Source organism: Carcharodon carcharias, chromosome 3 (genome assembly GCF_017639515.1).
Source record: "Carcharodon carcharias isolate sCarCar2 chromosome 3, sCarCar2.pri, whole genome shotgun sequence".
In the NCBI taxonomy this organism is placed as follows: domain Eukaryota; kingdom Metazoa; phylum Chordata; class Chondrichthyes; order Lamniformes; family Lamnidae; genus Carcharodon; species Carcharodon carcharias.
The window spans coordinates 123,543,891-123,562,891 of NC_054469.1; positions in this window are offsets into that span (position 1 = coordinate 123,543,891).

The following is a 19,001-nucleotide window of genomic DNA, read 5'->3' on the forward strand; positions in this document are numbered from 1 at the left end:
ACAAGAAGGAACTTTACAATTTATCCATGGACTGATAAAGTGAAATATATCCCAGTTCCTGCTCATAATTATAATATAGTCCGGCTGTTGGAAAGATGAGCACAGCATTAGGTTGAACTATGTTGGCTTCTCATTGGATAGCCTGCACTCACTTGCCTTAGCTTATCCAGTGCCAAAACCTCATCTGTACCTTTAACACTACCAGACTTTATTTAATAATGATCTCCTAACTGACAGTGTTCATATCTTATCTGACATCGTGTCCTGCTTACCTATCATCCCTAACCCCATTGACCCACAGTGGCTCCTCTTGCCCAATACCTTAATTTTAAAAACCTCATCCTCATGTTTAAATTCATTCATGAATTAGCCAAATCCATACCTTTGTGAATCCCTCCTGCCTTACTAATTCCAAACCCAAATTCTTGGTTCCTCCAATTCTGGTGTCTTGTGCACCCACCTATTCGACCAAGCATTTGGCTACTATCATAATGTCTCCTTTACCTCTGTTTCCATTTGTTTCTTAGTACACTTCTGTGAATTAATTTGAGATGTTCTTCTATGTTAACAATGCCATATTGGCGATGAATCAGCAGTTGGTGGTGATGATGCTGGATAGTTGCTGGTAACTGTGGACCATATTGCAGAATAAGTAGCCTTAGATGAGAAGAGGAATAATGATAATAACTATTTAAATTAAATGTCTTTAGTAATACATTTTATTCCTTCAATTTGTCATTACTGTTGCTTGTAAAAGTATAAGCTGGTGTGCTGGTCTTCTCGAAATTGATTGTATTCTACAATTGAATTATGTTTTTAAAGTCACAAATTTTTGTGCTGCTGATGTGTTTTACTTGAAAAATACATAGGAATGGTCACAAGCTATTTTGTTGATCCTTTAAAACAAAGGAGGCCAACTGTGACATTATGTTGAGTCAAGTTTTAACCTTCTGCATTAAAAAATATCAAAGTATAACTGTAAAAGGAGCTTAGCTTTCCTTTCATTGCAATCTGGGTGTGGGAGTACTGCGCTGTTATGATGTGGCAGATGATGTGTGCAAGGTGGATCAAATCCACAAGGGAAACTTGGTTACACTATCACAACTGTTTTGCGATTTTTATTTATTACAGGAAGACGTACACTGAATTCAGAAATAATGAGTTCACCAAGACTTTTGGAGATTTTAATAATTAAATTAAATTACTTCTGCCCCCGCCTCTGCACAACGCCACCCCCCTCCCCCCACCTCGTTGACAGGGGGAAATTTCTGCCCCTAGTTAAGAAAATGATCCTTTTCTAAAAATTAATATTTGATTTTCTTCCTATTTGTGAAAAGGTTTGTAGGCCTTTCTCAGTTTTCTCTCAGCCAGCCACCCAACTGACCAACATCAAACATATGTTTTTCTCTCCTCTTTGTTATTCTTGACGACAGACATTTGGTGGGCTGGTCATTTGACTTCTTGCCTGTTCAGTGATTCACCATAAGTTTGTCAATGAAACTGGCCACCTCCTCACCCCAGTTGGGTTATCAGCAGACAGCCCCATGCTGGGTTCAAGTGAATGAGTAAACTCAACAATAATAGGCCTGGGTTTTATAGTAAACCTGAGATGAGATAGCAAATTAATGACTGTCATTGTGGAAAGTCAAGGTTTAGGCTTCAAAATGGGATTGAAAAATTTTAACATTGACATCTTCAACTTGAAAGCTGTGGCTAATGACAGGCTATACTCGAGGGGGGTGGGGGGTGGGGGGCACAGCTGCATTGGGCAGCCAAAGAGGCTGAAGATTAGTGTCTGAAGGAAAGAAAAGAGATAAGAGGAAAGTGGATGTGCATCAGGTTCAAGAATTAATACTTTGTGGTGTCATTGTCTCTGTGATTTGCACTTGCACCACTTGTACCAAAGGTTGTTGACTCATTAAACACTCACTATGATGCAGCATAGCAAAATTTTTGATTTTACCTTTTTGTCTTTTGAGATGGATTGTCACAATATCGTCATGGAATCCTAGCCAATGTGCCTGCCCATAAATATATAGGGCTGAATTTTCACCAGAGGTGGAAACAAGAGTCAGGCCAGAAACCCGTCTATGGTGAGAACTGATTAAGTTTAAGATTTTTGCATGGGGAAGCTGTTAATTAGTATGGAGGTGGGTTTTCTGCGCACTTAGAGCCAGTGGGTGTGAGAATGGAGATGGCTCAGGTAAAATATGGGACTCATTTAGGCTTCCCATAGCAGCCATCACTGAGGCTGCTGGAGTCCTGCAGGAGAAATCAACATTTTGTGCCCAAGCCTTCCACTGCATCAGAGGGGAGCCAGAGACCTGGGAGCCAGGGCAGGACATTCCTCACTCCATCGATGTTGACCTGGATCTAACTTTGGAGGTCGTGAGGAAGAGGAGGGAGATCCCCTTCCCAGAGGGTAAACAGAGGAGGCCACCATGTCATGCAGCAGGAGAACCATTTCCCTCTGCCCCCTCTTGCTCCTCCTTTCTCAGCTCCTGCCCTTGCTTCTCCCCCAGTAAACCGTCTGTTTCCAGGGCCTCAGCATCCTTGGTTTATGGTTTGGTTTCCATTTCAAATACTTTTTGGATCTCTCTTCAGATAATTTGTGGCCTGTTCTGGATTAGGAAGGTTTCCCACTATTTATGAGTGACTTAGGTCTAACTCCATTAGGTTTCTTCAAAAACCCCTTTATTACACTATAATACATTGTCAGCTTCTAGGTAAGTACACCTAATTCTTGTATAAACTAGGTAAGTACACCCATCTCTTGTACAGGCTAGGTAAGTACACCTGTCTCTTGTACGACTATTCCATCTTATCTTCTTAGTCTCTTGCACATGACTGCTGATTCCACTGTTACGTCACACATCACTATCTCATTACCAGAACTATTATCCATTATTCTACATCTTTCCCTAAGTATAATCACAACTTTAATAACAATCTTAAACTACTTTCTTAAACTACTTACTTGACATTTTTGTACTTCTGTAAACGTTCTGTACTGTTACAGTTCCTATCCAACTTCTCTCCTCCCCACCCACCCTTCCAAGTCACTTCAATGTCCCTGGAAGACAAACACATTGGTGGAGTGGGATAACAGATTTCCACAACTGCTGCTAACTAGGCTGTGATCTTTATGATGACTGAACTGTAAAGGTTGTGAAACCTTTTCAATGAAAGACTGATTCAAGGGAAAAGACTTCAGGGCATGGACTTAAGCAGGAAGGGACAAACTAACACCCTCTTTAGAATCTCCTGCTCCCTCTTAGCATACTGGACAAAGGCCTGAGAAGATGAAGTATCATCAACATTGACAAAGAATTGCCATGTTATGGAGACCGTAGCAGACCACCACATTGACTGAGACCTTGCAGCGGGGCATTAGAAGGTACCACCTGACCGGTCCAGAAGGTGGAATTGTATTTTCAGAAACCTGATTGTCTGCTCAGCGGTTGCCCTAGTGAGAAGCTGGCATTGATCGTATCATCCCTGTGCCTCTGTTTGGGGCTCCCTCAGAGGTTTGAATAGCTATTCTTTGTCTCCCAGGGTCCATTCACTAACTTTGGGAATTGGACTGAAGACCTGAGCAGCCTAGGCCGGCAGAGGATGAAGGAGTCATGCTGCTGCCTTGAAAGCAGCACGTACACAGTTATTTATGGCACAGAAGGAAGCCATTCGGCCCAGTAAATCCTTGCTGGAGGAAGCATTTGTTGTGGTTGCAGACCAGATTGATGTTCAGGGAGTGGAAGCCCTGACTATTGATGGATCTCACTAGCCAGGCATTATGTGCTTTGATGTGGGTGCACTGGATGATGCCCTGCATTTGGGGAATCTAGTGATGAAGGCGAAACCCAATGTCCTCTGTCCCTGTGAGGCCATGTCTTTCACTAAATGAAAACACTGCTCTGGTGCTCTGTAAAGAGAGCATCAGAGACCAGCTAGATGCAATGGTGTGCAGCTATTTTTAAGATGCCACTAAGGTCCGCAGCTGATTCCTGGAAGGAACCAGCCATTAAGAAGTTCAATGCCATAGTGACATTGACATTCACTGGCAGGGCATGGCAACCAGTGCTGCCCTTTAAAAATTTAAACTGCAAATCTGGACGAGCTATAAAAATCTTTAATTGACCTCAATTTGGAAGAAAGCGGGGTCCCTGTCCCACCCTCCCACCATCCTGGTGATTATTGCTGATGCAAGGAATGGTGTTTGAAATTAACATGCTGTTAGGGCGCTGGTGTTTTCTGCTCATCCCCTCCCCACAAAGTTCTGTTCCAGACGTTGGGAAATCCCAAAGTTTTAGCCCATAAACTCAAATCTTCTCCCATTAGTTGTTACAGAAGCAAGATGGGTAGATGGAGTTAAGATGCAGATCAGAATTGCAGAGGCACTGGCCATAATTTTCCAATCTTCCATAGACTCAGGGATGGTGCCATAAGAGTGGAGAATTGCAAATACACCCTTGTTCAAAAAATAGGTGTAAAGGTAGACCCAGCAACTACAGGCCAGTCAGTTTAACCTCAGTGGTGAAAAAGCTTAAAAGATAATTAGGGACAAAATTAATAGTCACTTGGGCAAATGCAGGCCAATTAAAGAAAGCCAGCATGGATTTGTTCAGGGAAAACTGTGTTTAATCAACTTGCATGAGTTTTGTAACAAAGTAACAAAGGGTTGATGTGGTGTACATGAACTTCCAGAAGGCATTTGATAAGATGCCACACAACAGACTTGTGGGAAAAGTTAAAGCTCATGGAATAAAAGACACAGTAGCAACATGGATACAAAATTGGCTAGTGATAGGAAACAGAGTAGTGGCTGTTTTTTGGACTGGAGGAAAGTTTATAGTGGTGTTCCCCAGGGATCGATATTAGGATTCCTGCTTTTCCTGAAAGATATTAATGAACTAGAACTTGGTGTACAGAGCACAATTTCAAAGTTTGCAGATGATGTGAAACTTGGAAGTATTGTGAAGCATGACGAGGATAGTGTAGAACTTCAGAAGGACATAGATAGGCTGGCGCAATGGACGGACAACAGATGAAATTTAAAGCAGAGAAATGTGAATTCATTTTGGGAAGAAGAACACAGGGGACAATATAAAATAAAGGTACAATTCTAAAGGGGGTGCAGGAGCAGAGGGATATGGGTATATATGTGCATAAATCATTGAAGGTGGCAGGACAAGTTGAGAGAGCAGTTAAAAAAGCATACAGCATCCTGGGCTTTATCTATAGTGGCATAGTGGCAAGGAAGTTATGTTAAACCTGTATTAAACATTGGTTTGGCCTCAACTGGAGTATTGTGTCCAGTTCTGGGCACCATACTTTTAGGAAGGGAATGAAGACATTACAGAGGAAGCAGAAACGATTCACAAGAATGACGTTCCTCATCCCTGGAACCAGTTATTTAGAAAGACTAGAGATGTTGGGCCAGCTCCTCTTGGAGAAAAAATGGTTGCGAGGAAATTTGTGGAGATATTCAAAATCAAAAGAGGTCTGGACAGAGTAGATAGGGAGAAACTATTCCCATTGGTGGAAATATTGAGATTCAGAGGGCACAGATTTAAGGTAACTGGTAAAAGAAGCAATAGTGATATGAGGAAAAACTTTTTTACACAGCGAGTGGTTAGGGACTGGAATGTATTTCCTAAGAGTGTGGTGGAGGCAGATTCAATTGAGGCTTTTCAAAGGGAATTGGATCACTATCTGAAAAGCAAACGTTTGTAGGGCTGTCAGGAAAAGGCAGGGGAGTGGCATTAGGTAAATTGCTCCTTCAGGTGGCCAACACAGAAATGACAGGCTGAATGGCCTCCTCCTGTGTTGTAACTATTCTATGATTATATTCTATGACCAGCTGTGATCTTAATGAGTGGCAGAGCAGAAGTGAGTGACTGAAAGGCCTACTCCTGTTCCTGTATTCCTTCCTAGGTTTGTATGTTTCTTCATCTGTGATATATGACTGTCGAGGAAATCAAACCTATGTAAGCCCACTTTAATTTAAATTACATCAATTAAATATAATCCACTTCCAAATCCTCTCTTATTAAAAAATCTCAAAACATGACATGAAATCAACACATAGGCCTGAATTTAGCACCCATTGGGCACACAGGATCAGCGGGCCTGAGAGCGGACGGAAACGGACCCCTGACCGCGATTGGCCACCCAACCGCGATTTCACACTGGCAGGCCAATTAACAGCCAGCAAGCACAATATGCTCCCTGAGAAAGGCTCAGCATTGCCAGTGGAGGCGAGAAGAGGGCAGGCACCAATGTCACTGCAGGTGCTGGTGAGCCCTTCCTCTGAGCTCCCTGAAGTCAGACAGCTGTCTCAGGGAGCTGCAGACCTCCAAATAACAAAAGAAAGCACAAAAATGCTGCAAAAAATGTCCATGGAGCACAATCAAGCACCTGAAAGCAGACCTCATAAAAATGCTGTCCCCAAATATTTCTTTGTATTTTATATGCTAACAGCAATTTCATCCCGCCCTTGGATGAAGAAATGGTTAAAGTGTGAATTCTGTCCACCCATTTTGCCTGTGCAACAAGCTAAAAATTGCATGAGCAATGTAAAATCGTGGGCATTAGGCTTTTTAATAACCTTAATTAGCCCTTTGTTGGCGGGTGCTGCTCCGATTCCCACACGTGCCCAACAACCTCAATATTACATATGTGCACGATGATGTCTTTTTGCACAGTTTTGCATGCATTCGGGCCGGGTGCCCACCCAACCTCGGAATGCAAGATTCAGGCCATAAAGGCAGTGGAACTTGGAAAAAGACAGGAGTGAGAGAGGCGCCGGACTTCATAGATGTAAAGGTAGCAATGTTTTGAATGACTTGTAGCTTATAGGGAGCTGAGATGGGGAGACTGGCTAGGGAAGCATTAGGGAAGTCAAGCCTTTATGTGATGGGACATGGATTAGGATGTAGCTACAAGCAGTTGGAGTGGAGATGTAGAGGTGGAATCAGAGATGGAAGAAAGCAATCTTGGAAATGAAGCTAATATGGGTGGCAGCTCAGGTTGGGCATGACACTCAAAATTTGGCATATGTGTATTATCAAATTAACGCCACATCAAAACAATATAAATATACACAAGAGCATGGAAAATGAACATAACATTTGGTTCATGAAGTTCCTCTTGCATAGACAAAGCACAATAAACCTGAATCGTTGCTCCCCTCTTCGATTCATTAATGTATATTTTGAATATCTCACTGCATTGAGAATGTTCTTGTTTTGCAATATGCTGTATTGTTGAAGTACGAGTTATTAAAGCTAGAGCAATGTGTTTCCTGCTGTGTTGGGTTGCTTCAAACAATGTTCTATACTGTACAGAGCAATAATTCCCTTTCGACTCCCCTCCGTCAGGAAGGGAGGAGCTAGTAAACAATTTGCAGGTGCAGGGTAATACCATTGTTCAGTTCGCTCACACTTGTAGTGGGGGAGCAACTTATTTGTCACTCTCTTAAAAACAATTAGCAAGGGCACTTGCAGTAGTGGAGAACAGGGATAAATGTCTCATTTCTGGCGAATGATTTCTATCCCTCTGAGCTTTGCTGGAACTGCTTTAAGAAGTCAAACAAGCAAAATGTTAACCGTATTGATCACACACTGCTGGTTCTCCTGTAAATAGCAGCAAGCCTAAGAGGCAACATGATGACAGGCTGCTGAGGAAAAATGACCTCTCTCTTTGCCCTCTGTTGCACTAGTGAGTCTGTGTATTCTTGTTGGTATTTGGGCCAGAGTATTCTGGGGAAAGAAATACCTTTTTTTTAAAAATAAAGCTAGTCAGTTGTTTCCAGAAAACCCACATATAAATAGAGTTAGTTGCATTACATCCTCTTAAATTCACGTTCTGATGAAATGTCACAGACCTGACATGTTAAACCTGCCTCCCTCTCTACAGATGCTGCCAGACCTGCTGAAAATTTCATCATTTTCTATTTTTACCTTAAATTCTGACGCTGGCTCTAACTGTATTCTTTCCATCTTGTTATGTGGCAGAAGCAGGAGTCCACCAAGGGAACGCTGTCTCTGGATAATTCCTTCCTTCCACCCTTGGGGATCTGGGCTTGAGAGTGTTTGAGTAATTGCGCACAATAGATTGTTAAGAAATCTTACGGATTCCCAAGCTGCATGTGATTTCTGTGGCTTGGGTGAGACCATACTTCATGTATATGTCCAATGTTATAGGTTACAGCCCTTCTCCAACTTTTTGAGAGGGCTGCTTCTCCCCATTTGGAGATATTTTAGCCCCACATTCCTAATCTTTAGTCTCCTGATGAAGAGGGGGATGGGTAGGACAGAGAACCTACTCATTGGCCTGCTCCTTAGTTTTATCAAAGTAGCAATTTGTAGGTCCAGGATGAATCCATATGGGTTGAGTTCACTCATGGCACCAAGTCCCACTTTTTCTTTTGAAATGAAGCTCTCTCTCACCTCTAAAGGTTGTTCAATTGTTTAACCTTCTCATGTTTCCACTATTCAGCTGACTTGGTACCATTAAAGTAGCGTTGCCTTCCTGACACAGCTGCACAGGAATGTCCTTCTCCCAAGGAACATTTGATTATTTCAGTCTTTATATAAACTCACACCCTCCAATCACATTCCCAACCAGGAGGTAACTCCCTGCAGTTTGTTATTTTTAATGCACTTACTGATGAGTTTATTGTATACTTCTGGCAATAAAGTTGTAAACTTGTAAATTATTATATTAAAATAATGTACAGAACAGAAAGTGTCCTAAAACGGTAAACAGAATTTCAATTCCCTGTTAAATAGCTCAGTTTAAAAGGATTTACAAAATCCTTGCACTCCAGTTTTAAACTTGGGTGTGAAAATTGGGCCTTAAGCTTCGTGTAGATAGCTCTGATGATAATTAGACCTCTGTCTTCAAGCCCTTTTTCAGCATCGCCTCTCTGAATCGCCCACTGATGTCAAACTTCAGTACTATAGTTTTGCGTGGAAGATCTGTAACTGGAGCTTTGGTTGAGAGCCTGTTCCATGTGTCTATTAACACTGTGAGGAAAAGTGTTTCTTCTGAACAACGTGAGATAATTTGCTTAGTTTGCGCTGCCAGAAAAGAGCCTCACCCTCTGTGAGGTGTGTCATTTATGATTTTTCATTAATTCTTAAAATTAGTAGCCAATAAATGAGGCTACCGAGCTGTCTTCCCATTTCATTGCATGGTGTGTCAAAGCAGAACATCACCCTGCTCACCCAAAAGTAGGATGCTTTCAAATCATCACTGGATGTTATAGGAAATCTTCCCAGTGATAGGGGAAAAAAACCAATTTTTGAACAAACACACTATGAACCATTTAGCTGTATCTGGTTCACTAAAGCCTAGATGCACAAAGTGTTAACTGAAATTTTAAAATGCAGCTTTTTGCAGTTCATTCAGATACTTAAATTGCTCTAAAGAATGTTAATTTTAACAAATTAACAAAAGTTTTATGGTTCCTGTAGTCCATAGAGCCTTTTAATACAAAAACAGAATTACCTGGAAAAACTCAGCAGGTCTGGCAGCATCGGCGGAGAAGAAAAGAGTTGACGTTTCGAGTCCTCATGACCCTTCGACAGAACTTGAGTTCGAGTCCAGGAAAGAGCTGAAATATAAGCTGGTTTAAGGTGTGTGTGTGGGGGGCGGAGAGATAGAGAGACAGAGAGGTGGAGGGGGTTGGTGTGGTTGTAGCGACAAACAAGCAGTGATAGAAGCAGATCATCAAAAGATGTCAACAACAATAGTACAATAGAACACATAGGTGTTAAAGTTAAAGTTGGTGATATTATCTAAACGAATGTGCTAATTAAGAATGGATGGTAGGGCACTCAAGGTATAGCTCTAGTGGTTTTTTTTTATTTTATATAATGGAAATAGGTGGGAAAAGGAAAATCTTTATAATTTATTGGGAAAAAAAAGAAGGGGGAAACAGAAAGGGGGTGGGGATGGGGGAGGGGACTCACGACCTAAAGTTGTTGAATTCAATATTCAGTCCGGAAGGCTGTAAAGTCCCTAGTCGGAAGATGAGGTGTTGTTCCTCCAGTTTGCGTCGGGCTTCACTGGAACAATGCAGCAAGCCAAGGACAGACATGTGGGCAAGAGAGCAGGGTGGAGTGTTAAAATGGCAAGCGACAGGGAGGTTTGGGTCATTCTTGCGGACAGACCGCAGGTGTTCTGCAAAGCGGTCGCCCAGTTTACGTTTGGTCTCTCCAATGTAGAGGAGACCACATTGGGAGCAACGAATGCAGTAGACTAAGTTGGGGGAAATGCAAGTGAAATGCTGCTTCACTTGAAAGGAGTGTTTGGGTCCTTGGACGGTGAGGAGAGAGGAATGTCTTCACCTTAAAAGACAGCTGAAGGGTGCAATGACAGTATCAATTTTAAGCACTACAAGTACAGTCCAGCATACTAATGTACAAACATGTTAGATATTTTATTTAAATGCATAGATCTCTCAAAGATGAGTGCTCTCCAATGTATTTTCATGAATATCTGTTCTTTGATGGTTTAAAAAAAATGAGGATATTGTGGCTTCAAATTTTCTTTGCTTATCAGCATGCATGGTTAAAATTTAAATATTAACCATTTCCACCATGACAAATTAGTTATTATTCATAGAAACCAATTAATTAGTTCAAAATAGACTTATTTTATTTGACCCTGAAATTAAATAGGGGATGCTATTACTAACAGCTCATCTGTAATTCCTCTTCATCTTATTTTAGTGGAGGAAACAGCTATTTAATAATGGTGAGAAGAATTTTGCAAGAAACCTTTAAGTAATCAGATGTTAGTATGACCCAATGTAATCCAAAGGCCACTGCTTCTTAGTTCTTTGCCTTATTATTATGGGCAGGATTTTTCCCGCCCTACCACCTGAGGAATTGGCAGGGCATGAATCCCCAGTTACAGCAGCCCCACAGTTATTCCTACCGCCCCCTCATGCGGGAGGAAGTTCCGCCTCAGAGAGATGTCGACCAATCTAATTGACCAATAGCTTTGTAGTCTCAGTAGTGCCAGTGTCGCAGTGGCCAGATTTAGGACTACAAGCAGTCCCTGGATTCTAAGTCCTGGAGTACCAGACCAGATAAGTGTAGGGGTTTCATGACAGGAAGGCAGGGTGAGGCCCGGGGGTAGGGGAGGGTGGAGGGTGGAGTTCTTAATAGAGAGACCAGGGTGAAGGGAGCACCAGCAAGATGGAGTGGCAAGGGGCATCCGATGAGGAAAGGGAGCCTTTGAGGGAGGCGTTTCCCACCTGAGGCTCAAGCAGGGTGACCTGCCAGGCTATCCCCTTGTCCCTGACATCCTCACACTAGCCTCAAAATAGAGGCCCTGTGGGAAGTGGCCCTTAACTGCCAATAATTGACCACTTTTGTGACTCAATTGGAGTGAGGGAGGGCGGGCCACCACAGACCTCGCCGGACCTATGCAAAATTGTAGACAGTCTGGGGAGGGAGGGAGGCAGGGAGGCCACGGAGGGAATTTTACATTCCCCCCGCCACCTCCACGCCCCCTGCCCCCCGACCCCTGCAAACCCACCAGCCTTAAAATTCTGTTCAGTGGCTCATATCTTCTTAATTAAATCCAACATCCTGTGTATTCCCCTCTCTTTACCCCATGATGAACATGCCTTCAGCCAACTATGTCCCACTCTCTGCATTTACGTCTGTCTACACATTTACCTGTCTCTCTTCCTATAACCTTCTTTAAAACCCAACTCTCTAATCAAACTTCCAACCCCCGCCCCGGCTCCCCAGTCTCTGCTTTTTTTGGTTCCACAATTGATACTAGCCAATGAAAAGTTTAGATTCTGATATTATGGGTGCAATTTAGTGAATTGTAGCAGTTGCACCAAAGCCAGAAATTATTGGGCAGCACTGTGTGAACTCAAATAATGGCTAATAATAATTTCATTCATTAACTTCAAATGGCAGGTGCTTATAAAGGGCAGAATATAGGGAAGAATTTTCAGGTTAGTGGGTGGGTGCAATCGGCAGGCCCGGACTCAGCTGGGAAATAGGCTGCCTCCTGCAATCAGCCCATGATTGTGATTTCACACTGGCTGGCCAATTAAGGCCCACCCAGCATGAAATGTGTCGCCTCAATGGTCAGGATAGGGCGGGCGGGGGCAGGTGCCTGTTGGCTGCCTGGGTCCAATGCAGACCCGGTGGCCGGTTTAAGATAGGAAAAGGCAGTCCCTTGAAGGCTGCCACTGAAGAATGTCTCTTTTGTGTTCTCAACACTCAAGTTATGGAGTTGAGAGCGGCTGGAGGCACCAGGCGGGAGGGCAGGTCAGGTGGGCACTAGGCAGGTCGCTTTTTGGATGAGTGCCTCTCCACCCTCTTGGAGGAGGTGGCTGCCCAGGGGGACACCCTTGTTCCCAGAGATGGGAGGAGGAGGCCTCTGGCATTTCACAAAGAGAATGGGAGGAGGTTGCAGCGCTGGTCAGCAGCTATGACGTGGTGTGGCACACATGGGTGCAGTGCCAGAAAAGGTACAATGACCTGCTGTGCTCAGGAAGGGTGAGTACCGTGTTGGCGTAGGTCAGTGTGCAGAAGTGTTAAGGTCTGGCCATCCCCCCCCCCCCCCCCGGGGACCACAGGGGTGCTACAGTCTGAGTGCCAATTGTCAATGATGCCGGAGCTGACCAAGGACATGAGCCCTGGTTGCTTGAACTGGGTGCCTTGCGGCTCAAGGGCCACCACTTGAATGTGCCCTGCAAGGTGTTCCTTAGCTGAGGTTGGCCAGCTGCAATGGTGCTGCAGGTAGAGAGTGGACTGATCACTACTCCTCTGCCCTTTCAGGAGAAGGTAAGCCATAACCAAGCAGACAGGTCATGGACAGGCGGAGGTCTGCCCAACCTGTTGCTGCTCACCAGGTTTGAACAAGATGCCCTGGAGCTTGAGAACTGGCATGCGCCCCATGCAATCAGGTGTGGAGAGGCAGATGTGCCAGATGCAGGTAACAGCGCAGTGCACAGCAGTGAGATTTTAGGCTTGTGCAACCTTTCTATTGTAGTTTCTTCATTGATGGGAGCCTCAAACCTGGATTCCCTGTTGATCATTGAAATACGATTGCACCATAATGCAGATCTCCAAGGTCTCACCAAGGTGCCTGGCATGCACAGTGACAGTGTGATGATTTTAACTAATGACATGAGTTTGTTGTCCCTTAGGTTTGCCAGCAGGCACTCACTCTCTGCACCCTGAAGGGCCACCCCTGACACCAGAGGACCACTGGGCTTCATTTGCACCTGTGTCACACCAGCTCTCTGAACCAGGCACCAGCACAGAAACCAGCATCTCAGTGGGCATTAGATCAGCAGCCATAATGTTCGCGCACATTGGTGAGGGCACTTCACATTCACTTGAGGTGCAGATGAAGGCAGAGAATGTTCAGTAGTGCCGGCATTCGGAAGACTGCTGGGGACCAGGACAATGCTGAGTCGAAGGCAGGTGATGAGCTTTTGGAGTCCTCCATTAGGTGGCAGATGCTGGATGTCCAGCGGGATGTGTGGAAGGATCTGGTGGAGATCCATGAGGGTTTGCGTGCCAGGGTGTCCATTGTGGAGGAGTCCATGCGGAGCCTGAGCTCTGTGGTAACCCTCAAGGCCGAGCGCACTGCCTCCTACATTGAGAGAGCGGTGACTCTCATGGAGAGGCAGCTCCAAGGACAGAATCCTGGGTTCCTGGGGTTGTGCACAGACCTGCAAGCCCTCACTCAGGCACTGACCTCAGGTGGTCAGTGCCAATGTGGGAAGTGGATGAGTTACCCGGTATCCCAGCTAGGTGCCCGTCCATGAATGGTGAGCAGGGAGGTCCAAACCGACTTCACGTTGGTGCACAAGCTGCTTGTCGTCTCTGCAGTCTCCTCTCAGAGCACTCTGGATGATGGCAGCAGCTCCTTCGCCCCTCCATACATGACCGTAGTATCTGGTGAGGCTGCGATGACTGGGGAGATACCAGCCATGGCACTGGCCATTACCTCCCAGCACAGGCTCCACTGGCCATAGGATGTCCGCCAATGTCATCAAGACCAACAAGACAGCAGAGTCAGCAAGCTGCCCCCAACGCTGGTGTCAGCGATGTGGTGGGGTAGCACTAAGACGTAACACTTGCAAATGTTAATTAAAGGCACCATGAGCACAAGAGGGACGGTTCACGGCTGATTTTCTGTTCATTTATGTTTGGTTTATATGTCTGCTTTTGTGGACATCAACACCAGTAATGGTAATGTCATTATGCTTTCAATGTGACAATAACATTAAATTTCATTAAATTTGGTTTGGTTCTGATGGCCTGAGTATGCTTCACCTTTTTCCTTTGTAGTGCAGGGTACGCCAGTATGTAATACTAGAAGTAAGGGAATTGATACTTTATTGAACAGGAATTGAGTGGACTTTGGGTGCAAATGAAAGGGTTTTTTCAGACATCCGGGATGGAGATGGCAGCCCTGGCATCAGATAGAATCAGATCTTTGGCAGCCTAGCTGAAGAAGCATTGGATCAAGGCATCCCTGGTCTCCCTGCCTGTCTACAGGTTACCGAGGTCTGCCTCCATGCCCTCAGCATCATCCTCACCATGCCCCTCTTCTGACTTACTACTGGACTCACTATCTGTGGCCTGTGCAGCTGTGTCAAGATCCTCTTCCTCCAGTGGGTCCCCCCTTGCCAGTGCCAGATTGTGGAGAGTGCAGCATGCAACCACTATGAGCAACACCCACTCTGGGAGTATTGTAGTGCACCCCTTGAAAGCTCCAGGCATTGGAAGCATATCTTGAGAAGACCTATGATCCTCCCTACCACTGCCCTTGAGGAGGCATGAATCCTATTGTAGCGCTGCTCTGCCTCTGTTCTTGGGTACCAGAGAGGCGTCATAAGCCACCTTTTCAACAGATAGCCCTTGTCACCCAGCAGCCATCCACCCAGTCGGGCTGGAGCACTGAAGAGCCTCGACACCTCAGAATGTCTCAGGATGTAAGCATCATGGGAGCCGCCTGGGTATCTTGCACAGACTTGCAGAATATGCATCATGTGATCACACACTATATGCACATTCATGGAGTGGAATCCCTTCCAGTTGACAAAGACACCCGGCTGACCTGCTGGTCCCTTGATGCCACATGTGCGCAGTAGATTGCACCGTGGATGCAGAGGAATCCAGTAATCGCTGCAAAGCCTCTGGCTCATTCAGCATTAGTGCGTACGGTAAAGAATAAATGTCAGTACTCGCCTGAACAGAGTTTCTGTCACCAGCTTAATGCAACTGTGGACAGTTGATTGGGACACTCCACACAGATGCAACACTGACCCCTGGAAAGAGCCAGAAGCATAGACGTTGAGGGCCACTGTAACCTTCAGAGCCACTAGCATGGGGTGTCCACCCAGATAGTTGGAGCTGATCTCAGGACCAATCATCTGACAAATGGAGATCGTGGTTTCCCTTAGAGGCGGAGCCTCCTTCAGCATTGCAGTTCGGACATTTTGAGGCTGCATCGCCGCCTGTAGACACAGGCAGCATCTTCTGCGGCCCCTTCTGCCTTGGACTACCTGCCCACCCAGCCTACTCTCCCTTTTGCCCCTCTCTTCCTCCTCAGAGGAGGTGCCTCCAGCAGAGAGCACAATCCCCATTACCAGGGTAAGGGAAGGCTGTCTGATATCTGGTAGGGGCCACATAGTCTGAATCCTCCGGGGGCCTGGCAGACAGCAATGAGTCCTGAAGCGAAGCCTGGAAATGCTAAGAATGAAGCCCCAAACAGAGATGAAGCTGCCAAATATCAATAAGCAACCAGCAGCAAACTATCTCCAAAACTCCTCACTACTCACACTGGCAATGCTGCTGACCCTTTTTATCCCACCCTTGGATGAGGTTTAGCAGTTGTCGACTGCCTGCCTGGCCGTTTTGCCTGTGTGATGAGCACAAAATTGCATGAATAATGTAAAATCTAGCTTAATTGCCTTTTTAATGGCCTTAACTGGCCTTGTAATTGATGGCGGGCGCAGCTCTGACTCCGACTCCCATGCACGCCTGCCGACCGAAATATTGCACGAGTGCGCGATGATGTTGGGACGCTTGCTTGACATTATCACATGCTATTTTATGCTCAAGCGGGTTGGGCCCATGTCTGTCCATTCAGCAAAAAACTCTGCCCCTAGTGTATTTATAACCTCTCACCACTGTGGCCCTGCGACATCTCTGCTAGCTCTTCGGCCTGTACTTCAGTGGAGGCTGAGACTCCAGCCAGCTCTAACACCGTTTCCTAAATTATTTCCTGGATGACAACTGTGTAGAGTGGCCAATCGTCTGGTCTTACACAAACCAAACAGTCTGGTTTTTACCTGGACTGTCCACTGTCTGGTAATGGATACCTTTATGTCCAGAGTACAAGGGTTACAAAGAAAGATAATCTAAAGAGGGCATGCATTGAAAATAATTTTGCAAAATATAGGATACTAAAGGATAATGATTCTAGGCAGCTATTAATTCAGTTTTCTGTTCTCAACAATATTTTTCATTGAAATTAAGCACAACCACAGGTGCTTCTGGTGCATTTTTTCTTTGCGGGCTTGAGAATGGGAGTCCCGTGATGATGTTATCTCCACGTGTGGAGACATCTTCCCTTCAGTGAGCCACAGTGCTGTTGGTCTTGTATCCCTGGCCTACGGCAGTGGCCACCCTACAAAAGTGACTACATACAAATATATTTCATTAGCTGTAAAGCACTTTGGAACATTCTGCGGTTATGAACAATACTGTACAAATATATGTCTTTTTCTTTTTTGTTGAAAGCTTTGCTCCTTAACTGTAAATAAGAACAGAACATCAACGAGTTTTATAAAAATAAGTACACAACTTTAAAATGGACAAAAAATTATGGCTGTGCTCCCCCATTCAATTATCACCCACCCTGCCACATGCTCCATCAGAAAACTACAAATATAGTCTTGACACTCATGTGCAACACCATGACTAATGTGGCAAAGCGGGCTGAGTGCAATCTACAGAATTTAGCAACAGCAATTTTAGTTAGCAGCACATTTCTGAAAACAAATATTGTTACAGCTCAAAGCTTTCTCCAACACTCTTTTTCTTTTGCATGAAGAGCTTCCCAACAATTTCTGTAAACAGGTTGTATCTCTTAGGAATTGAAATCTATTTTTCTGCCACTCTTGAGAATGCTAAAATACCAACTACATCTCCAATCCATTCAGAGTGCTGTTAAAGTATAGGTGATCCTTGGTTTTACAAACTGATGTTTGAGGACAGAAAAAAGCAAAGACATCATGCAAACCTTTAAATTGCAGGCACAACATCCAATTTGTGTCCAATTGTGGGTGCCACACTTTAGGAAGTGCATTAATACCTTGGAGGAGGTGCAAAGGATATTTACCAGCATGATACCAGGGCTTCAGTTATGTTGAGAGACAAGAGAACTGTCTAGAACTGCCTTCTTTAGAGTAGAGATTAGAGGGGTTTAAAATTATGCAAGGTATTGATAAAGTAATTAAGAAGGCTTTGCACTGGTAGATGGGTCTGTAACTAGAGAGCACAGATTTAAGATAATTAGCAAAATCTCCTTCTTCTTAGGCAGTCCCTTGGGATCGAGGATCATTGTTTCCACTCCGGTTCAATGGATTTTATGATGGCTGATAAGTCCATCCTGTCATCTGCAGACTCTGCTACATGCGGGCCAATGTTTGAAGAGTCAGGAAGAGGAGTTGTTTGGAAGTGTGTACACTCTCTCTGCACCTTGATTTCAGCTCCGCATGCTCCCAAGAAAGTCCCTCATGCGTTTGGTGCCTTCCCAAGTAAACCTTCTCCATTTTGGTCAGCTACAAGCCAGGGACTGTTATGAGTCGGTGGGCTTATCTGATCTCTTCAGGGATGTTCTGTTCTGTCCAGCGAGTTGTTAGGATCTGGAATGCACTGCCAGCAGGGATGGCTGAAACTGGTTCAGTAGAGGATAAAGCACCACACTACCACCAAAAACAGCTCCGCATTTCTGACCGGGACACCTAAGCCCGGATTCTCCATTTCCAGGAATGCAGAGCATACCATCAGAGAACTCCATCACAGCGGAGTAGCACTGGGGGGAAGACACCCCCTTTGTATGGTACTAGCTACCATAAGGTAAGTTTAAATGTCCAGTGTGAATGTCAGTGAATGGGTGCATGGATGAATGTTAATGAATGGACTGGATGGTAGGGTGGGTGGGTGCATGAGGTAAGTGGGTACAGTGGCAGATAGGTGAGGTGGTAGTTGGGTGAGGTGGCAAGTGGGTACAGTGCTAGGCTGTCAGATTGGCAGGTGGGTAGAATAGTAGGTGGGTAGGATGATAGGTGGGTAGAGTGGCAGGTGGGTAGGGTGGCAGGTGGGTAGGGTGGTAGATAGGTGAGTGGGTAAGTGGGTAGGTGGGACGGGGAATAATCAGGTTGAGTCAGGAGGGGTGATCATGTCGGGAGCGGTTAGGTCATGTCAGGCCAGGAGTATAGGTGTGTGATGGGAGTAGTCATGTCTGGTCAGGTCAGGGGTTGTAATTTGGTGGTGGAGGTAGTCACATCTGGCTGGAGGGGTAGTTGGGTAGTTGGGGATAGGCAGGTCTGGTTGGAGAATAGTTGGGTCGAGCCTGGAGGGGTGGTTGGGTGGTTGGGGGTTAGTGTGGTCGGGAGAGGTAGTTGGATCAGATCGGTGGGGTTGGTCGTGATGCTGGAGGGGTAAGCAGGGTGTCAGATAGACTAGTCGAGGTCAGAGATTAATAAGGTGTAGTCAGGGGGTTGAGGAGGGAATCAGGTTGTCAGCGTGTGTACCTTGGGGTTCAGTCCACCAAGTCTCCTTAGACAGCTCCTTCCAAACCCATGACACTACCATCTAGAAGGACAAAAACAGCAGATAGATGGGAACATCACCACCTGAAAGTTCCCCTCTAAGCCACTTACCATCCTGAGTTGGAAATATATCGCTGTTCCTTCACTGTCACTGGGTCAAAAT